This window comes from Phoca vitulina, unplaced genomic scaffold, assembly GCF_004348235.1.
Source record: "Phoca vitulina isolate PV1807 unplaced genomic scaffold, GSC_HSeal_1.0 scaffold29, whole genome shotgun sequence".
Classification (NCBI taxonomy): domain Eukaryota; kingdom Metazoa; phylum Chordata; class Mammalia; order Carnivora; family Phocidae; genus Phoca; species Phoca vitulina.
In genome coordinates, this window is record NW_022589732.1 from 24,780,006 (window position 1) to 24,807,642 (window position 27,637).

At 37.0% G+C, this 27,637-nt stretch overlaps 1 protein-coding gene across 4 annotated transcripts in view; it reads left to right on the forward strand.

The window, feature by feature from the left end:
- The window catches only part of BMPR1A (bone morphogenetic protein receptor type 1A), a 139,390-nt gene that overhangs the window by 39,748 nt on the left and 72,005 nt on the right, over positions 1-27,637 (forward strand). The window contains exon 1 of one of the 4 annotated variants that reach the window (XM_032423973.1): positions 1,849-3,175. The exons of 1 other annotated variant lie outside the window; for it this stretch is intronic. The gene's annotated coding sequence lies outside the window, so the exon portion shown is untranslated. Of the gene's footprint in view, positions 1-1,848; positions 3,176-6,887; positions 7,957-27,637 lie in introns of those variants that run through there. 2 more of the 4 variants (XM_032423974.1, XM_032423977.1) reach the window with 2 other exon arrangements.

A 27,637-nucleotide genomic window follows, 5' to 3' on the forward strand; every position in this document is an offset into this window, starting at 1 on the left:
GAGACTTCTTGATAGGCAGAGCCTGTCTCTTAACCTTCTCCGTGAAGCTTTAATTTCAGCTGGGCTCCTGGGCATTTCTTCCTTTTCTCTGCTTTGGTAGGGCTTCTAATGGCAGTTTGTACTGTTCATTTTCTATTTGTTTCCTGTCTCTAATTTGATTTAAAATAATTATATTAGCCACCATTTGTGTACATACAGTATGCCAAATACTGTGCCGTTTTGGGGGAGGATCTTTAAAATAACCTGGTAAAGTAGGTATTAGCTTACAAGGAAAGTGAAAGCCAGCCACACTGTGCTGGAAGCTTGGTTACATGACTTTCTGTCTGGCTCCTATTACATCATATATATGGAGTACCTTAAATGTATTAGATTTTTTTTTTAAAAGATTTTATTTATTTATTTGACAGAGAGAAAGATAGCGAGAGCAGGAACACAAGCAGGGAGAGTGGGTGAGGGAGAAGCAGGCTTCCTGCCGAGCAGGGAGCCCGATGTGGGACTCGATCCCAGGACCCTGGGATCATGACCTGAGCCGAAGGCAAGATGCTTAACCAACTGAGCCACCCAGGCGTCCTTAGATTTTTTTTTTAATTTTTTTGCTTTTTATTGTTATGTTAATCACTGTACATTACGTCATTAGTTTTTGATGTAGTGTTCCATGATTCATTGTTTGTGCATAACACCCAGTGCTCCATGCAGAACGTGTCCACTTTAATACCCATCACCAGGCTAACCCATCCTCCCACCCTAGATTTTTTTTTTAAGATTTTATTTATTTATTTGACAGAGTGAGAGAGCACAAGCAGGGGGAGCAGCAGAGGGAGAGGGAGAAGCAGGCTCCCTGCTGAGCAGGAAGTCCAACGCGGGGCTCGACCCCAGGACCCCCGAGATCATGTCCCGAGCAAAGGCAGACGCGTGGCTCAGTCGCTCCTAAATGTATTAGATTTTAAATAAATATGGGATGATAAGACGACTCCTGTTATGGTTCACTTGTCCTTTTTTTTTTTTTTCCTTAAGATTTTTTAATTTATTTGACAGAGAGACACAGCGAGAGAGGGAACACAAGCAGGGAGAGTGGGAGAAGGAGAAACAGGCTTCCCGCTGAGCAGGGAGCCTGATGTGGGGCTCGATCCCAGGACCCTGGGACCATGACCTGAGCCGAAGGCAGATGCTTAACGACTGAGCCACCCAGGTGCCCCTGTTCACTTGTCCTTTTAAAGACAGTTTTTGGAAGGGGCAAGAAAAGCCGAGTTTGTGAGGATTTGTGAATTTTTCATTCTTCAAGTCACATGATACTTTCAGGACCACATGGGCCTTACTTTTGAACTTCATGTGTCTAAGTGTGGACCTTGTTCCAAAAAGATTGTCATGTGGTTCCCTATATTACTAACAAATTTATGACTGAATGAAACAGGGAAGATGTTTAAAAGTGACTGGTGAGATATGTACACTGCTGTAGGATGTTACTTGAACCATTAAGTACATATGTATATATAAATTAGATGCAGGTAAACCTTGGAGAAAATAGGAAAACGGAGATAAATCTCATGAGAGATCTTTTTTTTTTAAGAAAAAATTTAAAAAGGTATTTATTTATTTATTTGACAGAGAGAGAGACAGCAAGAGAGGGAACACAAGCAGGGGGAGTGGGAGAGGGAGAAGCAGGCTTCCCACTGAGCAGGGAGCCCGATGCCGGGCTCGATCCCAAGACCCTGGGATCATGACCCGAGCCGAAGGCAGACGCTTAACGACTGGGCCACCCAGGCACCCCTTGAGAGATCTTTAATGTATTTATATTTATATGTATTTATTGTATTTGAACAGTTTGTACATTTCTTATTTATTATTTTGACATAAAATCATTAATTGCTAGTGAGATTTGAGACATTTTGGACACATTTTCTTAAGCATATTTTAAAAGTTTTTAAATTTATTCCTTATATTAGGTGCCATTTTTTTACTGGAAGACTATGACCAGTTTTAGTGCTTTGCTGCTTTTGTACTTTCCTAACCCATGTTATTCTTATGTTTTTTCAAAAGCCAAGTAATTGGCCCATTTATCCTAATTTCCATGTACTTAAAAAATTAACATTACGGTGTTTTTTACGTGGTTTCACTACAAGTTGCATTTTAACCATTCTTTCCACATTATTTGATAAATGTTACTGGTTTTGTCTGTTTTTAATTTTTATAAGTATATTATGTGTGTTATATTTAAATGTTCATTGAGCCTTGGACTTAAATGCTGATAAATGTTTTGCTTTTCAAAATACTGAAGTTCATTATTTATGTGTGTGTGTCTTGTAGGGGAGTGAGTGGCTTTGAAGACATCAGAATTGAATTTAAAGAAACTTACGCTAGGATATATAAAATATAAATAGAATCAGGTATTTGTAGAGATTTAATGTAATCCTTCAGACTGTATGTTTTTAAAGGAGCCACTTCACAGGAACAAGAGAAGTTTGTCTTTTTACTTCCCTGATTATATTGAGATTCTGCCCAATTTTTACTTAGACTTGCACAACTTTATGAAAGCTATCATAGCACCCCATTTTAAGTTTCCTTGGTGGCACTTACCATGACTGTAATTAAATTGTTATTTGTATGGACATTTCTTTAAGATCTGTTTCCCTTCCTAGAAACTGTGAGCTCCAAGTGAGTAGGGAACCGTACTTAGTTCTGTGTTACAGGGCCTAGCACTCGGCCTTGCCGAGCACATATGCTCAGTAATTTCTTGGTGACAGCAGCCTGTGCTCTTTTTGTGCTCCTCTTTAATTAATGAAAAGATTTGTTTTTTTGTAAAATGGTCAGTGTTTTTAGAGGCTCTAGAAAAGGAACATGAACCAAAAAGAAGAGCTGACTTCAATTTTACTTGTCTTGAAAATAACTATGACTCTTTCAGTGACTGGAAGATCAGTGGACCTAAGGAATTTAAGGAGTTGAAATGAAGGTTTAGCTGTTTTTTCAAAGGATATCATCCTTCAATACTTTCACTTTGCATTTTTGTTATTGTGATTTATTTAAGGTGGTTGTAATTCTTGATTGATGATACCTGTCAAAAGAGCAAGCCTAACCAACCATTTCGTCTGGATTCTGAGGGCAGAGAAACAAAAACTGGGCACTTCGTGAACTATTGCAAATCGTCTGTAAAATGAGATAATAAAATCTACTTTACAAGGTAATTTTGGCTTTAATGAAATACCAAAGTGTGAAAATGCTTAGTAATGTGCCTGGCCCACTGTAGGTGCTCTATAAATGCTAATTGTCGTACTTCTGTACATAGATGAAAACGTCTCAAGAACAAGTGTAAATTTAAAGGTGAATTTCATTCCAACCCCAAACTAGTATCAAAATGCAAATATGGTATTATATTACTTTAAAAAAGAGAAATGTTTAATGGCACTTGGTGATGGTGGTAGGTCATTTAACCTCACTTCGAATCTCTGAATGAGTATTTTAAAGAAAGACTAGTGGGGGCACTTGGGTGGTTCAGTCGGTTAAATGTCTGCCTTCGGCTCAGGTCATGATCCCAGGGTTCTGGGATCGAGCCCCACGTCGGACTCCCTGCTCAGCGGAGAGCCTGCTTCTCCCTCTTCCTCTGCCCTTCACCGTGCCCCCGCTAGTGCTCTCTCTCACACTCACTCTCAAATAAATAAATAAAATCTTAAAAAAAAAAAAAGGACAGACTTGTGATACCCCTTCTTGGAAGGAAGAATGACCTAAAATCAAGAAAAAAGTGAAAGAAAAATAAATAAGCAGACCCATTATGATCCCTTAACCTAGAGGTTGTAAACCAGTGGCATGTCAGCTCGATTTGGCCTGCAGGCATTTTATTTTTGGTTTATACTGTATTTTTTCTAATTAGTTGCAAACAATGGGAGATTATGCAAAAAGAAAATCCAGATTTTTTACTCATCTTGAAAAACTGGATGATAGGTGGCACAGGTCTTTTGTTCTCCAGTTAACAGCAGTCGGGCGAGCTAAATAGAGGGTGCTCTGATCTCTGGCACTCCCTGGTGTCTCCCCAGTATTAAACTGACTGCTGATATCTCTGTCAAAAGGGAGAAACCTAAGATAGAGCTGCTTGTGTTTTAGGAAAAAACGTATAATTCTTTGTGAAAATAAACATTTTTACATGTGTCTGTCAAAAGACCACAGTTTAGGACTTAATTTATAGTAAGAACTGTGATTAACACAATATGTGAAAAAGATGTGTAATGAAAAACTTTACTACAAAAGAGCTCGAACATCAGCAGGAATTTTTAAAAAATGAGAATGAGGGGCGCTTGGGTGGCTCAGTCATTAAGCATCTGCCTTCAGCTCAGGTCATGATCCCAGGGTCCTGGGATCGAGCCCTGCATCAGGCTCCCTCCTCCACGGGAGGCCTGCTTCTCCCTTTCCCGCTGCCCCTGCTTGTGTTCCCTCTCTTGCGCTGTGTCTCTCTCTGTCAAATAAATAAATAAAATCTTTAAAAAAAAAATAAAAAAATAAAAAATGAGAATGAAATAAAGTTAGTGATGCTGCTGTGAGAAAAAAGTCACACATATATATGAAGAGAAATTTCCTGTTCGTAAAATCTCTTAACATATGTTGAAGTTAAGAGTGTGTAGAGAACAAAGAAATTAATATGTTTTGAACAGCAGTAATTCATAAACGAGTCTGTATGAAAATATTGTTGCTTAACAATTAAAAATATGACCAAGAGGGGCACCTGGGTGGCTTAGTTGGTTAAGCATCTGACTCTTGATTCTGATCGAGCCCTGCATCGGGCTCTGCGCTGGGCATGGAGCCTGCCTAAGCTTTTCCCTCACCCTCTCCCCCCCTCCCCAATATGACCAGGAAATTTATAGGGCAGCTTGTACAAAAATGCCAAATTGTTTTTGTTGAGGTCTATATAAGCACAGAGATAAATATGCCACGTTAGCTCTATTTGTGTGTGGTATCTAGGAGAATTTTCACTGTTTCTCCTCTCTCTTCTTTAGTCCTTGCCTCCTCATTGGTTTATTCCCATCAGTGAACAATCTGAAGTAGAGACTTAGGTAACAAAGTCATCTTTCACTCTCACTGCATAGCCGCATGCTTCAGAGAGTTAGCTGTCTGCTTGCAGAACCTCCTCTCCCTCACCTTCCCTTAACTCGCTCCAATCACTATTCTAACTGCCCACCACCATTCATGTCTGAAAACCCATTCTTGTCGGTGTCGTTGATGGACTTTATGCTGCGGGGTTTTCTGCCCTCATCTTCAACGTCTCAGTACTCCTCTGAATGAAAGTCCTACCTGCTGTGATAGGACTCTACTGCCTTCCACATCTTTCGGCCTAAGTCCCAAGTGGTGGCTGAGGAACGTGCTAAATTGGCGCTGAGGATGGACTCTTGCTGGTTTAAGCCCTTAAGCCCTGTCTAAATTCATTATTATAACAGGTTTTATATCTTATAATGCTGCCTTTGGGGCTAATTTATGAAAGGACAAAAGAGGATTTGGAAAGTAAAAATAATGATGTTAAAAAGTCTGAACTATATTAGGAGTACTTCTTGACATACTAAGAATACTACTGCAGATACAAACGCTTGAATGACTGTGATGTGAAGGACAGGGAGAAGAACCTAGGGATTTGACAGGAGATAGCCCGTTTAAATAAGTAGGGCTTGTTTTCTTTCTGCAGAACAAGCATTTGCTTATAACGTAGGTGATTTAACCAGTCAGGGTGCAAGTAGCACTCAGATCCAGGGGTACTAGCTCCAGGGAGAAAAACAGTTTTTGTAGGTAGTTATTATTTCTTTACCTAGAATATTAATTTTAAAAATTGGTATCTATTTTAATAACTCAGTACCAGCTTATAGGAATTAGATAATTTTTCATTCCAACTAAAGATAGCAATCACAGAAATGTGAAAAAAGGAGGTAAGTACTTTTTATTATTCAATAACCTAACCATTACAGGAAAAGCCAGTTGTCAAATCAGAGTGGAAAATTGTTCTCTTTAAAATGAAGTCAAATGGGTAGAATATAATACTGTGATCTTACTGCCCTAGCTACAACTCTAAAAGCACACTAGGATTGTAATAATGTTGTAGGCTTATTAAGATTGCTACATAAAACAGGAAAAATTGTATTCAGTGTTATCTCCAGTAAAAATTTACATCAGCCTTTCCTTTATGGTTTCTAGTTTTGATGTCAAACTTAGAAATTCCTTCCCCATTGCAGTATTATTTTACATTTTAACCTTTTATTTATCTGGAATTAATTTTGTTACATGAGGTAAGGATCCAACTTAAGTTTTTTCCCAAATGGTTAGCAAGTTCTCTCAACACCTTTTATTGATTTGAGATGCCACTTTTATTATATTCTGTATTTCTGGATCTACTCTTGGTCTCCGTATAATCTGTCTCTTGATAGTAGAATCACACTGTTTATATTGATGTAGCTTTCACTATTTTTTAATACTTGGTGAGGTAAATCCTTTTTTTCCAAAAGTGTGGGATATTCCAAAGTTTATTTTTCCAAATGTCTTCAGAGTCCTTTTGTCTGATTCCTTTCAAAAGCCTGTTAACATTTATTGATTGATTTGGAGAAAACTGACATTTTTACAGTGTATAGTTTTCTAACTCATAAAATGGCATACCTTGACTTGGAGAGAACTGACATTTTTACAGTGTATAGTTTTCTAACTCAAAAAATGGCATACCTTCTTTCATTAATCTTTTTTTTGACTTTCAGTAAAGTTTTGAAGTATATTTTTAAGTGCCATTGTGAGATTATGTTTCCATTATATTTTGTAAACTGTTCTATTAATATACAAACAGCTAATTAATTGTTGTATACTTAAACCATTCAAGCTTTAACTTTTTTTTTTTTTTTTTTTTTAGTTTTAACACTTTGTTGATCCTAATGGGGGATTTAAAATATATATAATGTGATCTTTAATGACAACTTTGCTAAATCAGTTTTAATATATTGTCAGTTTGGGATTTAGTTTATATTAAAAGCACGTATTCTAGGGATAGTGCATTGAGTTTGGTTAATTTTTTTATATCACAGTTTTAGAGTACAATGTTGGTGTTTGATGATATCTTCAATCTTTGGTAAACACAGTGAATACAAGTATTTGTGTTTTTTTAACATCTTCATTTGGTGAAAACATATCTCAGAAATCTGTGAAAAGTATTTTATTTTAGCATAATATTCTGTAGGTGGTTTTATTGCTGTTCTAATTCTTTTGGTTTTTTTGTTTCTGCTTAGAATAGCAAAAAATTATTTTCTCCTGGTTCTGGAGGCTCACATCCAAAATCAAGTTGTTGCCTGGGCCATGCTTTCTCTGAAGGCACTGGGGAAGGCTCTGTTCCAGACCTCTTTCCTTAACTTCTTGTAGCCTCAAGCATTCCTGGGGTTGTAGATGGCCATTTTCTCCCTGTCTCCTTTGGACATGTCTGTGTCAAATTTCCCCTTTTTATAGGGATACCAGTCACACTGGAGTAGGGCCCCCTCTAATGACATCATTTTAATTTGATGACCTCTGCAAAGACACTGTCTCCAAATAAGGTCACATTCTGAGGTACTGGGGCTTAGGACTACAACACAGGAACTTAATTCATTTTTGTTTTTATTTTGAAATTCATACTTAGAAAAGATGCAAGAATTGCATAATGAACTCCTCTATATTCTTACCTAGATTTGTCAGTTTTTTATATTTTTCCACATTTGTGTCATTCTCTCATTCTCTCCCTCATTCCTTCACCTTCCCATACACACACACACACACACACACAATTTTTCATGAACTGTTTGAGAGAGTAACAGTTGTATATATGATGGGCTTTGACCCTTTCTGCTACAGTTTCTGTTTTCCAGAAACAAGGATATTCTCATATGTAATCATGCTTAAGTTATCAAATTCAGGAAATTTAACATTGATACACTACTTTAATCTACATCTCTATACCTGTGTCATCAGTTGTCTCAGGTAAGTTCTTTTTAGATTTTTTTCCTTCTGTAGTAGAGGATTGAATGTGGGATCACATACTGTGTTTAGTTCTCATGTCTCTTTAATTTGGAGCAGGTCTGTAGTTATCTTTTATTTTGTATGACATTAACATTTTTGAAGAATATAAGCCAGTTATTTTATGCCATATTCCACCATTTGGAGTTATCTGACATTTTTTCATTATTAGATTTAGGTGATGCATCTCTGGCCCGAATTCTCCATAAATGATGATGTGTCCTTTCTCAGGGTATCATATTCAGAGGCATAATATGCTTGTCCTACATTGGTGATGCGAATTTTGATTGCCTGGTCAAGATGTCCATTTTCTCCATTGGTATAGTTACTGTTTTCCCCATTAAAACTAATGTTTATGTTTCTCTATGGGGAGATACTTGAAGACCATGCAAATTTCTTGTTTCTTATAAAGTTTCTCTATAAAATTCCATTTATTCCCTCATAAAATACTGCTAGTGCCTCAGAATGTGTGTCCTTATAAAAGGGTGTCCTTATAAAAAGGGAAATTGAGGGGCACCTGGGTGGCTCAGTCATTTAAGTGTCCAACTCTTGATTTCGGCTCAGGTCATGATCTCAGGCTCTTGGGATTGAGCCCCTTGTTGGGCTCCGCACACTCAGCAGGTAGTCTGCCTGAGGATTCTTTCCCTCTCCCTCTACTGCTCCCCCTCCCCCTGCTCTCTCTCTCTAAAATAAATAAATCTTAAAAAAAAAAAAAAAGGGAAGTTAGGACACAGCCATGTAAAGAGACAGGGAGAAAATGGTCATCTCCAGTTACCAGTTAACTCACCCCTAGCATTAACTAGAAAGAATATATAGGAACCAAGATCTGGGCATTAGGCGTTTTTATTGGTACTGGGTGTCATTGCTTCTAGTCCCTTTCAGTGAACATATTTAGGAAATACATTTTTAAATTATTAAAAAAATAATTTTAGTTTATACAAATAACCTCCAATTCTAATCCAACCCCACAGGATTTTTTTTTTCTTTTTCTCATTCCATATTCTAACTTACTAAGATTTAAGAATTGATGTATGATGTATGTATATGGCAACATATATATAAAGTGAAATGCACAGGTTTTATCTGTACAGTCCAATCAGTTTTGAAAAATGTACACATTGTTGTAACCCACACCCCTATCAAGATACTGATCTATAATTTTCTAAAGAAGATTATTCATTGTGCATAATATTCATTAACGTTAAGATACTTGATTCTTGAATGTGCTCATTCACAAGTTCATTTGCATGTCAGTTGAACAGGCATAAGTGTAAGTGATTTTACTGGTATTACACCAGTGAAACAGACAAACAAAAAAAGGTCATTCTGTGGCTTAGTACAGAAATAATTATTCCTCAACTGTCATTTACATTTTATTTTGTTAGAATTGGGCTGCAGAAATATTGACATTTCTTTAAGGATTGTTCACTACATTTTTCTAAATCCAAATTGTGATGGTGAAAAAAACAAAGTGTGCATTTCCTTATGAGTGGGTGAAGTACATTGTGGTTTCTGGAGTTTTGCCAAGTGTTTCTTAGAACCCTTCTATCAATTGGTGGCATTGTCCACAGAAATTTATAACTTTCAACAGCATTCTTTTTTTTTTTTTTTAACTGGTGGAACAGGAATGGACAGAGTTGACTAATTTTCAGTGAGGAGACATAAGTTTGATTTAAAAAGGGTATTTTATTTTATTTATTTATTTATTTTTTAATTTTATTTATTTATTTGACAGAGAGACACACAGCGAGAGAGGGAACACAAGCAGGGGGAGTGGGAGAGGGAGAAGCAGGCTTCCCGCGGAGCAGGGAGCCCGATGCGGGGCTCGATCCCAGGACCCTGGGATCATGACCTGAGCCGAAGGCAGACGCTTAACGACTGAGCCACCCAGGCGCCCCTAAAAAGGGTATTTTAGAGTGGAGAATCTGTTTGATTCTTTGAATTAATTTTACAGCTGACTCTGTAAAGCCAGATGGGTAAGATTTTGCAGGACTAGAGAAATGACCAGAAGGGGGTGGGGGGAAAGAATTGGCAAAAATGTAATAATTATGGTAGAAGAACCAGTAGTGAGTAAAAAGCCAGCCTTTTTCCTATAGGATTCCAAAAACAAATTATCCATTAGTTAAATACTAAAAACCTAACTCTTAATAGCTTTACAAATCTAATGGAAGGTGTTAGAATGGATGAGTTTTCAAAGCATGCTTAGCGTAAGAAATGAAGGCAGCTCTTAATGCATCCAAGGGTTGTGAAGGTGATGATTCTTGTATCTGAGTGACTTAGCATCTGAATGAAGAAATTGTTTAGATTAGGAGGAAGAATATAGCACAGTGAGTGATATACAAATAGAGGTGATTAATCATATAAAGTAATATAAAAGTTGCCAAATTAATCCACTGATGACTTAATTAGAAGTCAGTCTGCTAGTGGAAAACCCACATTTATTACATTTGATAAGGTTTGTATATGAAAAACATTTGGTTATTAATACTAACAAACTCATCTAATTCTAAAGAATGTATATTTATGTGGGTCTGTTTCATAGCTCTGTATTCTTTCTCATTGATCTATTTGTCTATTCTTTTTGCAAATACCATCCTTTCTTGATTAGTGTAACTTTATTGTAAATCTTGAAGTTTGGTAGCATCAGTCCTCCAACTTTATTCATCTCCTACAATCTTGTGTTGACTAGTATGGCGTTTTTGCCTCTCCATATAAACTTTAGAATCATTTTGTCAAGATCCACAAAATAACTTGCTGGGCTTTTGGCTGGAATTGTATTGACTCTATAGATCAAGTAGGGAAGAACTGACATCTTGACAATATTGAGTCTTCTTGATTCATGAATATGGATTATCTTGCCATTTATTTAGTTCTTTGATTTTTTTTTTTTTCCATCAGAGTTTTATAGTTTTCCTCATTTGGATCCTTTACATATTTAATAGATTTGTACCTAAGTATTTCATTTTGGGGGGATGCTAATGTAAATTATGTTTTTAATTTCAAATTCCACTTGTACATTGCTGATTTTTAGGACAGCAATTGACTTTTGTATATTAATCTTGTATCCTGACACCTTGCTATAATCACTTATTATTCTAGGAGTTTTTGTCATTGTTACTGATTTTTTTGGGGGGGGGGTTTCTGCATAGACAGTCACATCATCTGTGAACAAATACAGTTGTATTTCTTCTTTTTCAGTCTATATACCTTTTATTTCTTTTTCTTGTTTTATTCCATTGGTTAGGACTTCTTTGGCCTGTTTATAATTTAGAAGTGCATTGTTTAATCTCCAAATATTTTGGGATTTTCTCTCTTTCTGGTTTTTTTTTTTCTAGTTTAATTTCATTGTGGTCTAAGAAGAGACATTATATGAATTCTGATCTTTTAAATTTGTTAAGGTATATTTTATGGCCCTGAATATGTGATCTATGTTGGTGAATGTTCCATGTGAGCTTGAGAGCCATATGTATTCTGCCATTGTTGGATGAAGTAGTTGATAGATATCAATTATACCCAGCTTATTGATTGTGCTGTTGAATTCAACTATATTCTTACTGTTTTTTCTGCCTTCCGTATCTGTCATTTCTGGTAGAGGGGTATTGAGGTCTCCAGCTGTAATAGTGGCTTATCTGTTTTTCTTTGCAATTCTATCAGTTTTTGTCTCATGTATTTTGATGCATCCTTGTTAGGTACATACACGTTAAGGATTGTTGTGTCTTTTTGAGAGTTGATTCCTTTATCATTATGTAATTCTCCTGTTTATCTCTGATAACTCTCCTTGCTCTGAAGTCTACTGTGTCTGAAATTAATATAGCTACTCCCACTTTCTTTTTTTCTTTTTTTAAGATTTTATTTATTTATTTGTCAGCGAGAGCACAAGCAGGAGTAACAGCAGGCAGAGGGAGAAGCAGGCTTCCTGCTGAGCAAGGAGCCCGATGCTGGACTTGATCCCAGGACCCCCGGATCATGACCCTAGCCGAAGGCAGATAAATGCTCAACTGACTGAACCACCCAGGCGTCCCGTACTCCCACTTTTTTTTTTTTAAGTTTTTTTTTTTTTTTAAGATTTTATTTATTTATTTGACATTGAGAGAGACAGCGAGAGAGGGAACGCAGCTGGGGGAGTGGGGGAGGGAGAAGCAGACTCCCCACTGAGCAGGGAGCCTGATGTGGGGCTCGATCCCAGTATACTGGGATCATGACCTGAGCCGAAGGCAGGTGCTTAACGACTGAGCCACCCAGGTGCCCCTCCCACTTTCTTTTGATTAGTGTTAGCATGGTGTATCTTTTCCATCCATTTACTTTGTTTTTTTTTTAAAGATTTTTTTTTTAAGATTTTTAAAAGATTTTTTAAAGTTTTTTTTTTTTTAAGAGAGTACAGTGGGGAGGGGCAGAGGAAGAAGGAGAGAGAAATTCAAGCAGATTCCATGCTAAGCATGGAGCCCAACGTGGGACTCGATCTCACAACCCTGAGATCAGACCTGAGCTGAAACTAAGAGTTGGTTCCTCAACTGACTGTGCCACCCAGCACCCCTCCATCCATTTACTTTTAATTTACATATGTCTTTATATTTATCTATAATTATCTATCTATATCTAATCTATATATTTGTCTATATATTTGGCTCAGGTCATGATCTTGAGAGAGAGATCAAGCCTCACGTTATGAGATTGAGCCCTGTGTTGGGCTCTGCGCACAGTGGGGAGTCTGCTTGAGATCCTCTCCCTCTGCTCATGTGCGTGCTCTCTCTCTCTCTCTCTAAAATAAATAGTCTTTTAAAAAGTGGTTTTCTTGTAGACCACATATAATTGGATCTTGTTTTTTTATTTATTCTGACACTCTTTTAGTTTGTGTATTTAGACTATTGATGTTATAGTTACAGTATATATATAGTTATAGTAACTTGATTAATATTTACCATGTATGTTACTGCTTTCTGTTCATTGCCCACGTTCTTTGTTCCTATTTTTGTCTCACTCTTTTTCTCTTTTTTTAAAAAAAATCTTTATTATTGAAATATAGTTGACATGCAGTATTATATTAGTTTCAGGTGTACAACATACTGATTTGACAATTCTGTACATTACTCATTGCTCTTCGTGGTAAGTGTAAACACCACCTGTCACCATACAACATCATTACAATATTATTGACTATATTTCCTATGCTGCACTTTTAGTCTGTGACTTTTTTATTTTATTTTTTAAAAGATTTTATTTATTTATTTATTTTTGCGAGAGAGAGCGAGCGCACAAGCAGGAAGTGGGGTAGAGGGAGAAGCAGACTCCCTGCTGAGCAAGGAGCCTGATGCAGGACTCGACCCAGGACCCTGTGATTATGACCTGAGCCAAAGGCAGACGCTTAACCAAGCCACCCAGGCACCCGTCTTATTTATTATATAACTGGAAGTTTGTACATCTTAATCCCCTTCACTTATTTTACCCATCCCCCCACCTCCCTGCCCTCTGGCAACTACCAGTTTATTCTCTGTATTTATGAGTCTGTTTCTGTTTTTTGTTTGTTTGTTCGTTTGTTTTGTTTTTTAGATTCCACATATAAGTAAAGTCATATAGTATTTGTCTTTCTCTGACTTATTACACTTAGCATAATACCCTCTAGATCCATCCATGTTGTCATAAATGTCAAGAACTCATTCTTTTTTATGGCTGAGTAATATTCCATTGTATATACATATACACTACATCTTCTTTATCTGTTCATCTATTGATGGACACTGGCTTGCTTCCATACCTTGGCTATTGTAAATAATGCTACAGTAAACATAAGGGTGCATATATCTTTCAAATTAGTGTTTTCATCTTTTTTGGGTAGATACCCAGTAGTGGAATTACTAGGTCATATGGTATTTCTCTTTTTAATTTTTTGAGGAACCTCTATACTGTTTTCTACACTGGTTGCAGTGTACATTGCCACCAGATGTGCATGAGGGTTCTCTTTTTTCCACGTTTTTGCCAATACTTGTTATTTCTTGTGATTTTGATAGTGGTCATTCTCACTGGTATGAGGTGGTGTCTCATGCTTTTGATTTACATTTTTCTGGTGATTAGTGATGTTGAGCTTTTTATGTGTCTGTTGGCCATCTGTAGTCTTCTTTGGAAAAATGTCTATTCAGAACTTCTGCCCATTTTAATTGGATTATCTTTTTGGTGTTAACTTGTGTAACTGCTTTGTATATTTTGGATCTTAACCCCTTATTGGTTATATCATTTGCAAATATCTTCTCCCATTCAGTAGGGATGACTTTTTGTTTTGTTGATTGTTTCCTCTGCTGTGTAAAGGCTTTTTATTTTAGTGTAGTTGCAATAGTTTATTTTTGCTTTTGTTTTCTTTCCCTGAGGAGACATATCCATAAATATGTTGCTAAGGCCAATGTCCAAGAGATTACTGCCTGTGTTTTCTTTTAAGAGTTTTATGGTTTCAGGTCTCATATTTAGGTTTTCTTTTGTGGTTTTATTTGAGCACTTACTGTATTACTTCATTTTCTCTCCTTTCTTACTGTATCTGTTACACTTTTTTCATTTTAACTTTTATTAGTGGTTTTCCTAGAGTTTTTAATATACATTTCCAATTAATCCAAGACTATTTCAAATAATACTGTTATGCTTCACAGATAGTGCAGGTACCTTACAATAGCAAAATATAATCCTAATTCTTCCCTTCTGCCTTTTGTGTCATGCTTTTACTCATTTCATTTATATATAGCATATACATGTATATATACACATACATATATGTGAGCATACATAATTGCGTTGTCGCTATTATTTTGAACAACTTGTTATCTGTTAGATCAATTAAGAATAAGAAAAATAAAGTTTTAAATTTTGCCTTCACTTATTCCTTCTCTAGTACTCTTGCTTTCTGGGTTTTGGAAGTATATCATTTTCCTTCTCTCTAGAGAAGTTCTTTTTAACGTTATCTGCAAGGCAGGTCTACTCACAACAGATTGCCTCACTTTTGCACATCTGATAAAATCCCCCATTTCTCCTTCACTTTTGAGGAATAATTCATAGGCTATGGAATTCAAGATTGGTGATTTGTTTGTTTGTTTGTTTTAAGTAGGCTCCATGCGCAGCATCGAGCCCAATGCAGGCCTTGAACTCAGGACCCTGAGATCAAGACCTGAGCTGATATCGAGTTGGATGCTTAACTGACTGAGCCACCTAGGCGCCCCAGTGGTTTTTTTGTTTTGACATTTTAAATGTTTCATTCTAGGGGCCTGGATGGTGCAGTCAGTTAAGCGACAACTCCTGGTTTTGGCTCAGGTCATGATCTCAGGGTTGTGAGATTGAGCCCTGTGTGGAGCTCTGCACTCAACTTGGAGTCTGCTTAAGACTCTCTCTCCCTCTCCTTCTGCCCCCAGCCCCTGCGGGTGCACGTGCACACACACTCTCTCTAAAATAAATAGATAAAATATTTAAAAAAAAATAAATGTTTCATCTTATTCTCTTCTTGTTTGCATGGTTTCTGAGAAGTTGGATATAATTCTTATCTCTGCTCCTATATAGGTAAGGTGGGTTTTTTCCCTATGTCTTCTTTGACGTTTTTCTTTCTTTATCTTTGGTTTTCTGTAGTTTGAAAATGAGCTATCGGGGTTCCTGGGTGGCTCAGATGATTAAGCATCTGCCTTCAGCTCAGGTCGTGATCCCAGGGCCCTGGGATTGGACCCTGCATCAGGCTACTTGCTCAGTGGGGGGACTGCTAAAAAAGAAAAAAAAAAAGAAAATGAGCTATCTGGGTGTAGTTTTTTGGGCACTTATCCTGCTTGGTGTTCTCTGAACTTCCTGGATCTGTGGTTTGGTGTTTGACATCAATTTGGAAAAATTTTCATTCATTAGTGTTTCAAATATTTTTTTTTCTGTTCCTTTTTTTTCTTTTCCTTTTCTGTTTTTTGTCTTTTTGATATTCCTGTTACATATGTGTTACACTTTTTGTAGTTGTCCCACAGTTCTTTGATATTCTATTTTTTTAAAAAATCTTTTTCAGGGGCGCCTGGGTGGCTCAGTTGGTTAAGCGACTGCCTTCGGCTCAGGTCATGATCCTGGAGTCCCGGGATTGAGTCCCACATCGGGCTCCCTGCTCGGCAGGGAGTCTGCTTCTCCCTCTGACCCTCTCATGCTCTCTCTGTCTCATTCTCTCTCTCAAATAAATAAATAAAATCTTTAAAAAAAAAAAAATCTTTTTCAGGAGTGCCTGGGTGGGTCATTTGGTTGACCATCCAACTCTAGGTTTCAGCTCAGATCATGATCTTGAGGTTATGGAATTGAGCCCCGCATTGGGCTCTGTGCTCAGTGCAGTCTGCTTCAGATTCTCTCTCCCTCTCCTTCACTCTCTCTCTCAAGTAAATAAATAAAATCTTAAAAAAAAAAAAAAAAAATCTTTGTCAGTCTTTTTTTGGTTTGCTTTTCAGTTTTGGAGATTTTTACTGAGCAATACATCCTCAAGCTCAGAGATTTTTTTCCTTAGTCATGATTAGTTTACTAATAAGCCCATCAAAGACACTCTTCCATTTTTGTTACACATTTCATTTTGCTTCTTTCTTAGAATATCCATCTCTCTGGACTTATTATGTATCTGTTCTTGCATACTGGCTACTTTGCCCATCAGAGTCCATGGCATATTAATTGTAGTTGTTTTAAATTCCCAGTCTGATAATTCTGTTATCTCTGCCATATCAGAGTCTGGTTCTGATGCTTGCTCTGTCTCTTCAAGCTGGTTTTTGCCTTTTCGTACACCTTGTAATTTTTTCTTGCTGGCTATACATGATATACTGGGTAAAAAGAAGCTGCTGTAAATAGACCTTTATTAATGTGGTGTTAAGGTACTGGGGCAAGTGGAAGTGTTCTATAGTCTCATGATGAGGTCTCATTTTTTTAGTGAGCCTGTGCCTCTGGACTGTGAACTTCATAAGTGCTTCTTAGTTTTCTCCCTCCCCCACATGGAAGGTTAGCCTGGGCTAGAGTTGGGTATTTCCCTTAACCTAGGCTTGTTAGGCTTTGAAAGAACCCCCATAATTTAGGTTCTGTTAAAATAGTTTTTCTTGGGGCGCCTGGGTGGCTCAGTTGGTTAAGGACTGCCTTCAGCTTGGGTCATGATCCCAGGGTCCTGGGATCGAGCCCCACATCAGGCTCTCTGCTCAGCCGGAGGCCTGCTTCTTCCTCTCCCACTCCCCGTGCTTGTGTTCCCTCTCATGCTGTCTCTCTCTCTCTCCCTGTCAATTAAATAAATAAATAAATAAATAAAAAATTAAAAAAAAAAAAAAAGTTTTTCTTGAAAAGGCAGGCCTTAGGGCGCCTGGGTGGCTCAGTCGGTTAAGCAGCTGCCTTTGGCTCAGGTCATGATCCCAGGGTCCTGTGATCGAGCCCCACGTCGGGCTCCCTGCTCAGCGGAGAGCCTGCTTCTCCCTCTTCCTCTGCCTGCCTCTCTGCTTACTTGTGCTCTCTATTTCTCTGTCAAATAAAATAAATAAAATCTTAAAAAAAAAAAAAAGGAAAAGGCAGGCCTTAAGAATAACAGAATGCTCCTGGGATGCCTGGCTGTCTTAGTCGGTAGAGCATTTGACTCTTGATCTCAGGATCATGAGTTCAAGCCCCACGTTTGGTGTGGAGCCTACTTAAGAAAAAAAAGAATAACAGTACTCTGATGTATTTCAGAATGGTACTTTTCCCCCTCTTTCTGGCAGAATCAAAAGGGGTTTTTCTCTGATATTCACTGTAATGGCCTGGTAGAGCTCTTGAAGGTTAAACTCATAAAGTGTGGTGGTCCCCCTATGACTGGATCCCTCATAATAGTTTTTAAAATACTGAAATGGCTCCCTATCTTCTCTGAAGGTGATTGATTCCCTCCCTTCCCCTCCCCTCTCCTTCCCTTCCCTTCCCTCTCTCTTTCTCCTCCTCTGCCTCCTCCCCCTCCTTCTTCCTTCTTTTTTCTCCTTCACCATGGATTTAAACACATTCGATGGGATTCAGTCTGTTGCAATTCTTATACTTGCTAAAGCTCAAACTACCCCATCATTGGCCATTAGGAGTCTCTTCAGGTTGGCTCCTGAGTCTTTTTGACATCACTCCAATAGTTGTTGATTAGTTTCTTTATTGCCTTATAAAACCCAAGAACATCTTGAAAAATTTCTGTCTCAAACATGAAATATTTCCATGAAGTCTGGTTTTTTTCATTGGGAAGTAGTATTTCAAAACTATGATCTGGACTCTTGGGATGCTCATTGCTACTGTTTGGTCTTTGTTTCTAGGTCTTTTCAGTGAATAGTACTAGAAAATAGAGATTGGGAATCATGGTTTTCAAGGATATAGGGGCGATGGAATATTCCATAATTACTCATTTATTTTATCATATTATATATCTGACAATTTCATAATAACAAAACTAATACATCCATCACCATTATTACTGAAAAGAGTTAACATTTTTTTCATATGCTCTTCATTTCTTGATAATTATGCTCTGTAAGTTATCAGGTCATATTGCCATTATGTACTATAATTTTCTTCCTTTTCATCATCTTTTGGTCTGCAAGTTACTACTTAATGCTCATCTCTAGGCCTCATGTCAATATTCCTCTAATTATATTGGCTCTTTGAAGCTTATTCTCTAGTAGATTTCTCTAGAAAGACTCATGAAAACATTATTCTCTGAGTTTTTTCATGATGATAGTGTGTATTGTTTATACTTGAAAATTAGTTTTACCAGCTGTAAAATTCTTGGCTCTCATTTTATTTCCTTGAGTATCTTAACTTTTTTTTCTGGCATAAAGTGTTGCTTTGGAAAATCTGTTGATAATATAATTTTCTCTTCTGATAAGTTACTTGACATTTTGGCCCAGATGCTCAAATAGTTTTTCTTTTAAAAATTCTGTAATTTTACTATAATATCTCTTGGTGTTATTTTCTGTCCATATCCTCAAGTGTATGTATTGTATATGCCTTAAACATATAGTTTATTTATTTATTTATTTTATTTTTTTTAAAAGATTTTACTTATTTGACAGAGAGAGACACAGCGAGAGAGGGAACACAAGCAGGAGGAGGGGGAGAGGGAGAAGCAGGCTTCCCGCTGAGCAGGGAGCCTGATGCGGGGCTCGATCCCAGGACTCTGGAATCATGACCTGAGCCGAAGGCAGACGCTTAATGACTGAGCCACCCAGGTGCCCCAAACATATAGTTTTAAATCTTATTTTAGGAAAATTTGCTTGAATTAGTTTTTAATGTTTTTGTATAGTTTTTTAGTGTTTAGTTCCCTTTCTTGGGGTTTCTTCAGTGATTGCTATTTTATATAAAAGTTAGAAAAATTTTTGTCACTTTTCCTAGAATCCTTTTATTTCTTCATTAAATTTTTTGAAATTTATTTTTAGGATTAGACTCCTTTTCACATTACCTGTCATGTTAATTTACTCTTGTGCTCCTTTGTTTTTAGTCTTTATATCTGAAATAAAATTTTTAAAATTCTAATTCTTTTTAGGGGCGCCTGGGTGGCTCAGTCGTTAAGCATCTGCCTTCGGCTCAGGTCATGATCCCAGGGTCCTGGGATCGAGCCCCGCATCGGGCTCCTTGCTTGGCGGGAAGCCTGCTTCTCCCTCTCCCACTCCCCCTGCTTGTGTTCTCTCTCTCACTGTGTCTCTGTCTGTCAGATAAATAAATAAAATCTTAGAAAAAAAAAAAAATTCTAATTCTTTTTTGAGTCATGTTCTTACTTTTCTGAGTTTCTCCAGTTCTGATGTTGTTTTTCATGCCTTATATAATTTACTTAATGCTTCTACCTTCTTAGTAGGTTATAGTTATGATCAGTTTTGTGTTGCTGCTCTTTTGGTTTTGCTTTAGTTGTGTGTAAGGATTTTTTTTAGCCTTATAATAACTTGTTTGAGATTTGAATCTGGAAGCTTTCTCATGGGTCATTTTGAAGTTAGTTTTCCTGGAGTGTTAGAAGGAAATATAATGATTCAGGAAAGCATTTTTAACTTGACAGAATTGTTTTCGATTATGTTTGAGAAGATGGCCAGTCCTCGTTCTGTCACTGTCCCTTACTCCTCCTTGAGCCTTCTCTTTCCATTGTCTCAGTTATACTTTTTCTGTTCAATTTTGTTTTTACTCCCAGCAGTTTCTTCTTTAGTGCAAGGCTCTGTCCTGGAAGGGAGGCCTCGTTGGGTATTTTCCCAGTTCAGAAAGGTTTGGCTACCATGTCAGCTTCAAACCATTTGCTGTTAGGCTCTGGATCATCAACTCTTGCACCCTTCCCAGTTTTATACGTACTTTCACATTTCCCTGCTGTTCTCTCCAGTGAATACTTACTTGCTGTTTAGCTTATAGAGGTACATGCTAACAAGCAAACTGGATTTTACCCCTGTCAGTGTCCCAGAATTGTAGGTATTCGTTTTATGTAACAGGGTAAGAGTTCAGGCTAAACACTGGTTTAAAAATCTGTATAAGAAACAGTTATGCCCTGGAATCTGTGGCTTAGATCTTCTTTCTCACACTTGTCCACATAGCCAGGTGCCTGCCTGTGAAAATGACTTTTTAGTGCTCTTTCACATCCACTTGTCCTTTCATTCCAAGCATATGGGAACATTTAATCCCTTTGTTTCCTTGAAGTTAGGTGGTATCACGTGACTGATCTGGCCAGTGGTCTTTGAGGGGAAGTGCCTGTTGCTTCTAGGTTGACATAGTGAAAGGCCCATGAAGATTCTCTGTTTTGTTTTGTTTTTTTCTTTAAACTTAAGAAGTACTTAGCCATGTGTTTCATTTGATATAAGAACAAGATGGTCAGCCTGGATGACTATGAAGCAGACCCTGCCTGCCCGTGTTGGACATTTCACATGAGACATAAGTAAACTTTTGTTACATTGAGCCATTGAAATTTTGGAGTCATTTGTTACCCTAGCATGATTTGGACTATACTATCTAATATGGTAGCCACTAGCCACATGTAGCTGTTGAATACTTAGCATGTGGCTAGTCTTAATTGAGATGGTGCTAAATCTCAGGTATAAATCTAAATGTAAAGTACACACCAGATTTGGAAGTGTGAAAACATGGAAAATATCTTAATAATAGTTTTTTATTTATTACATCGAAATACCATTTTAGATCTCTTGGGTTAAATATATTAAAATTAATTTCAACTCTTTTCTCTTTTTTCATGATGGTACTAGAAAATTTAAAGTTATTCATGTGGTTGCATTTATAGCATTATATTTATTTATTTTTTATTTATTTTTTTAAAGATTTTATTTATTTGAGAGAGAGAGAGAATGAGAGACAGAGAGCATGAGAGGGAAGAGGGTCAGAGGGAGAAGGAGACTCTCTGCTAAGCAGGGAGCCCGATGTGGGACTTGATCCCAGGACTCCAGGATCATGACCTGAGCCGAAGGCAGTCATTTAACCAACTGAGCCACCCAGGTGCCCCTATAGCATTATATTTATCTTAAACAGTGCTAGACCCTTCCTGGACTTAGTGTCCTAGCAGAAGTTGGGTGTTTGATTGTCTAGAGAAACTACACCAGTGAGATCCCAGATTTGGAGAGAATACAGAAGAGTACTCTATAAATGGGATTAAGCAGAAGTCTATCTGCTGGATCATGAGCTCTGTCCTTACTTTCTGTCCATGTCCCTTTCCTTACCTATTTGTAGAACACTGGCAGTCAGAGGAGACTGGAGGATTCATTTCTAAGAAACTGAATGACTCCAGAGAAGAGAGCAACAGAGCCCGACATTTGAGGGTCTCCATATGTGCATAGGCAGGTGACGGCCCAGTTACACTACGGGGAAGCCCACTAGTTAACAAGCCCCTCCTGTACCCACAGTGTTGTCCAGTCAGGGTCCCTGTGTTTCACTCTTACGTGAACAGTACCCGATTGCTACTTATTTTTTTAAAGCTGCTTTAGAAAGGTATTTGTACTAAAAATACCATGTTTCATAACGATCAACCTGTTTAGGGAAAACTTTTCAATTATACAAAGTTTATATGTATATAAAAAAGTATATGCAAAGATCTTTGCAACTTGATTTTCCCTAGAAAACTACCTTGTTATTGTCAAATTTGAAATTTATGCTTGAATTCTGATGCTTCTTTTGATGATTCATGTCATCTCCTAGAAGTGATAGCACATCAACTTCATAGACTCTTACAGTGGTTGTTATCCTAGGGATTACTAATAGGGGAATAATCTCCAGGCATACCATGGATTCTCTTGTGTTTGAGTGGTGCAGCTTCATGTGCATACTAACTGCGGGGAAGAAGGGATTTTCCCAGCTTCCTGCAGTGCTTTCTGTTATGGTCATGCGGTCGTTAGATCGTTATTACGAGTTCTGGCAAATTAGTGAATCCAGTTGCTTTCCAGCATTTTGTGCCACTACTCCAAACCTCTCTCCCTGTGCCTAATCTCCACCCTTCCAGTTTTGGAAGATAACTTCACTTTATATTTTCTAGAGAAGTTTGAAGGTGGCAAATGTAAGTTTGCTTTCTTTTCTCCATCTCAAAGATCTCTTTTTATGAGTTTTTTTCCTTCTCTCTCTTCTGTTTCACAAGTAGTGTTTCCCTTTTTCTAAGGCTAAGTCTTTATCTTCTGAGACCTTCCTCTCATCTCTCTTTACATCTTTGACAATTTTCAGTTCAATTACAACCCTGATCAAATTCCCTTCAAATTAAAAACAAACCAGCAAAATCTTCCCTTGACACTGCTATTACCTCGAGGCTATACGCCATTCTTTTCACCTTCAAACCTCTCAAAATGTCAGTTTGTACCTGAATAGCACCTGCTTTTTGTTTTTGTTTTTTTTTTTTTTTTACATCTACCCTTCCATTGTCACTGAATTTGTCTGTGACCCATTTAGCAAATTGAGCAGCTTCTTCCATATTTTATTACTTGTCCCTTTTGCAGTATTTGGAATTGTCACTATCTTTCTACCTTTTTTTTTTTAAGAACTTCACTTAAATTTGCCTTGCAGTACAAAATGTGGAAAATGCAGAAGAGTATAAAGAAGGTAATTATCCATTGTAATACCACCTCTCAGAGATACCCAGTATTAAATTTGGGGCTGTATCTGTTCCATCTTTTTTTTTAAATGTATTACAACAAAAGCAGGTTCATACTGTACATGTTTGTTTTTTTTTAAGATTTATTTTATTTATTTATTTTAGAGAGAGAGAGAAAGAGAGCACCCAGTGAAGGGCAGAGGAGGAGAGAGAGGAAAAGGGAGAGAATCCCAAGCAGACTCTGTGCTGACCAAGGAGCCCGAGGTGGAGCTCCATCTCATGACCCTGAGATCATGACCTGAGCCAAAACCAAGAGTCAGATGCTTAACTGACTGAGCCACAAGGCGCCCGTGTATCTATTGTTTTTTTGATACCTGATTTATTTTTCTATTTTAATATATTGTGAATATATTTTCAAGTACTTATTCTTCTGCAGTATAAATAGTGGCCATACAAACTGGCAGTATTGAGACTGCCCAGGTTGGAATCCTGGCTCCAGGTCTGCACTAGCTGTGTGACCTTGAGCAGAATACTACTCTGGGTTTCAGTTTCCTCATCTGGAAAATGAAGATGGCATTCTTTTCTAATACCTGGATTGTTGTAAGTAATAAATGAGATAATACATAAAAAATAATTCTTGGCAATTAATAAATGTTAGCTATCATTACTATAGAATATGAATTTACTATAGTTTACTTAATTATTTCTATTTTGTTTTGCTATCATTAAAAATGTTATAAGACCATCCATATAGCTAAATGCACATCACGATTCTTGGTAGATTTTTATTGGTGAAATATAAAAATCTCTTTTAGTGAAATTAATACACTTACCGTGCAGTTCACCCATTTAAAACGTACACTTCAGTGGGTTTTTAAAAAAATTTTATTGTTATGTTAATCACCATACATTACATCATTAGTTTTTGATGTAGTGTTCCATGATTCTTCAGTGGTTTTTAATACATTCACAAATATGTGCAACCATCACCACAGTCATTTAGAACATTTTCATCCCCTCAAAGTGAAACCTCATACCCTTTAGCTGTCACCTCCCTTCCATAATTTTATTTTAATATAGTATTTTATATTTATTCTGCTGTTATATCATGCCCAGTTGGTCGAGGATTTGGAAAGAGAAAGTACAGTAGTCCCCCCTCATCCACAGTTTCATTTTTTGCACTTTTAGTGACCTATGGTAAACCCATGTTGGGAAGCAGACGTCAGGTCAGTAGCCTAACACTACGTCACACTTAGAATATATTTACTTGGCACTGTTCTAAGTGCTCTACCTACATTAACTCCTTTGATCCTCACCTTTTAGACACATGCAGTTATTTTCCCTGTTTTATAGATTGGGTACGGATGAAGTTAAGCAACTTTGGGTTCAAAGTATTATAACAGGTAAGTGGTGGAGCCAGGATTCTAACCTTGGTACTCAGTCTGACTGCAGAGGCCATGCTCATAATCCTGTATTCTTCTTTTAATTCTCTCCTTCTGGAAGAATGGTAGTTGGATTTCAAACATCTTGACATCTTGGCTTTTCTATATCCAGAAGTCTTCATGCTTGATTGGAAAGAGAACTAAAAGGAATATCGATGTCTGCTATGGACATGAGCTTCAGGGTGGCTGTGTATTTATCATCTGGGGCAGGCCACACATGGATTATCCTGCTCCACCACTCTAGAATCCAGGCCTCAGGTGGGACAATGGCCAGGCACAGTGCACCATCCCTGGGTCCCCCTGATAGAATGCCCATTTTAACCTGCACCACTCCCTCCTTACATACTGTCAAACCCTGCCAGTCTTTGGAAGGCTAATTTAAATTCAGCCCCCAGTGATCTCTCCACCTGTGGAGCAGTAGTCTTTGATACTTCTCAGATAATCATGTGTGGTGGTATGGCAATATTTGTATTGTCATCTTGGTACTGTTGTTTAAGCTTTAATATATTTATAGAAATCTATTAATATTTTATTGAATATATTAATATATTAATATTTTTATTAATATATTTATATTAATATATTTAATATATTATGACACCTGAGGGTGATTAAATGTTGCTTGCCAGCAGGGAACTGTATCTTAAATGTTTTAAAATATACTATAGTGCCTGCAGAAGTATTACCAAGTGATCTTTTCTCCTTTCTCTTTCAGTCTCTCTTGCCTGTTGATAATAGAGCTATTCTCTGCAATTCAAACATATCTAACCTCACAAACATAGCCCCAAATGTACATGACATGTTTTGCAGAAAGTGGTTAGTCCATAGTCAGGCTGTTGGATTATGTGCATTATATTGAGATAGGTGCTTCTAATTGTCTGTCTGAAAGTCTTCAAAACCTGTTGTTGCTTCTTTTTGAAATCTTACTTGATTGCCTTGGTTGTTGCTCATCCTGCTTATAAGCTCTTCCCTTAGGCATGTGACTCACAAATTTAAAAGACTGTGCTGTTCAGTAATTAACTACCTGCCTCTCATTTCATAGAGATGAGAATTTAAATGCAGGTTTCCCAGCTAAAACTTTCTTCCCTATGTGTTTACCCACCTACGGGCATGTAGCAACACTGTCCCACACCCAGCCTTTGGAGGAAATATCTGTAGTCCATTTCCCATCCTGTTGGACATGGTTTGTTTGCATATCCCTGTACAAGTGATGGATTTTATGTGGGTGCCGTTAATCGAAAATAATTTTATTTTCTGTAATTTCTAGAATGTCATTTATTTAGTCTCATTCATGTTCACATTTGGATGAATGAAAGTTGGGTTTTTAACGAATGTAGTTTTGTTTTTAGTAAATAATAATTAAGCCAAACATTTTATAAGATTAATTGGATTAAAGTCCGACATAACCACTACATCCTCGAGGTGATAAGTGTTACCCATTTTCATGAAGTATAATTAGTTTTTTTTGGGAAACTACCTGTGTTTTAGAGGAATTCATTCTATCCTTATTACCTTGCTTTAGCAATCCTGAAAACTATGGGTATGCATCATTAGGAAATAGATCTATTTTGAGAAAGAAATTTTAAAACATTCTTCTATTTGCTAAATAGGACATTTGAAAATATTATGTTCTAACATATCAGTATGATTATATCTACTTCAGTATCAAATAAAACCTTTGTAAATTATATATAGTACGAGTGATTTGCCATACAATTTTTTTAAAAGCCCGTATGTCTTCAGACTGATTATAATGCTCTGTTTCAGAAGCACAGCTATAATTTTTGACCATTTAAGCAAAACGTAATTTTTAATCCTGTTATGCAGTCATAATTTACAATTTCTAGGGAAAAAGTTTTAAAATTTGCTGATGGAGAGAAGATCTTTGGGACTTCCTTATAGATCTGTCAATATTTGATTTTAGTAACCTCTGTCAAACTGACATTGTTTCCTAAAATCATGTGTGAAATTATAACTCAGCTGATAAAGTACATATTTTTTTCCAATTTTTTATTTTATGAACTTTTAAATTAAAATAAAATTTGAACAGATAGTAAAAACCTATTTCACCTGTAAATTTTACTATTTCAATAGTAAAAACCTATTTACTTACTAACCTTTTGCTTCATCTGCTTTCTCTCTCTGCTTATAAAAGCACATACACTTTTGGGACTCCTGGGTGGCTCAGTCTTTAGGCGTCTGCCTTCGGCTCAGGTCATGATCCCAGGGTCCTGGGATGGAGTCCCACATGGGGCTCCCTGCTCAGCAGGAAGCCTGCTTCTCCCTCTCCCACTCCCCCTGCTTGTGTTTCCTCTCTCGCTGTCTCTCTCTCTGTGTCAAATAAATAAATAAAATTAAAAAAAAAAATAAACCAAAACACGTACACTTTTTTCCTCCATTTGAAAGTGATCTGCAAACATCTTGACACGTCACCCCTAAATATTTTAGCAAGTGTGTCCTACGAACAAGATTGTCCTTCCTTAAGAGCTACGTTATCATAGGAGATTTAATATTAATATACTTTTATGTAATATACTGCCCTTACTTAAATTTTCTCTATTTTCTTTCCAAAAGTGTTCTTTATAGCTATTTTTATTTTTTTAAGTAGGCTCCACAGCCAGCATGGGGCTTAAACTCACAGCCCTGAGATCAAAAGTCGTATGTTCTATCAACTGAGCCAGCCAGGCGCCCCTATTTTGATTTTTGATCCAGGAACCAGTTAAGGAATATATCTTGCATTTGATTGTCATATTTATTTGGTTTCCTTTAATTGAGAATAAATCACTGTTTCCACTGCCCTTCGTCCTTCTCCCCCCCACCCCCCCTTACAATGGTCTTTTATGAAATCTTATCTTGTTTTTTTTTTTTTAAATAGGATACCCTTCAATTTGCTGCTTATATTTTTGTATTTCATGACTAAAGTTAAAATGTTTTAGAATGAATGCTATATTGATAGCATTGTGTATTTTCTATCGGATTATATTTTTTCACATTTTTTTCATTTTATAATAGCTTAGTATTTGCTTTGATTTATTGCTGCTAGAGGTTTGTGATATTTTGTCCTTAAATTTCAAAATACAATTTAATAGTGCTTCACTCTTAATTTTTAAAAATTAAGTTATGATACATTCCAAAAATAAAGGAAGTGGTGTGACACCTGTATGCCTAATACCCAAATTTACAAAATATTAGCAGTTAA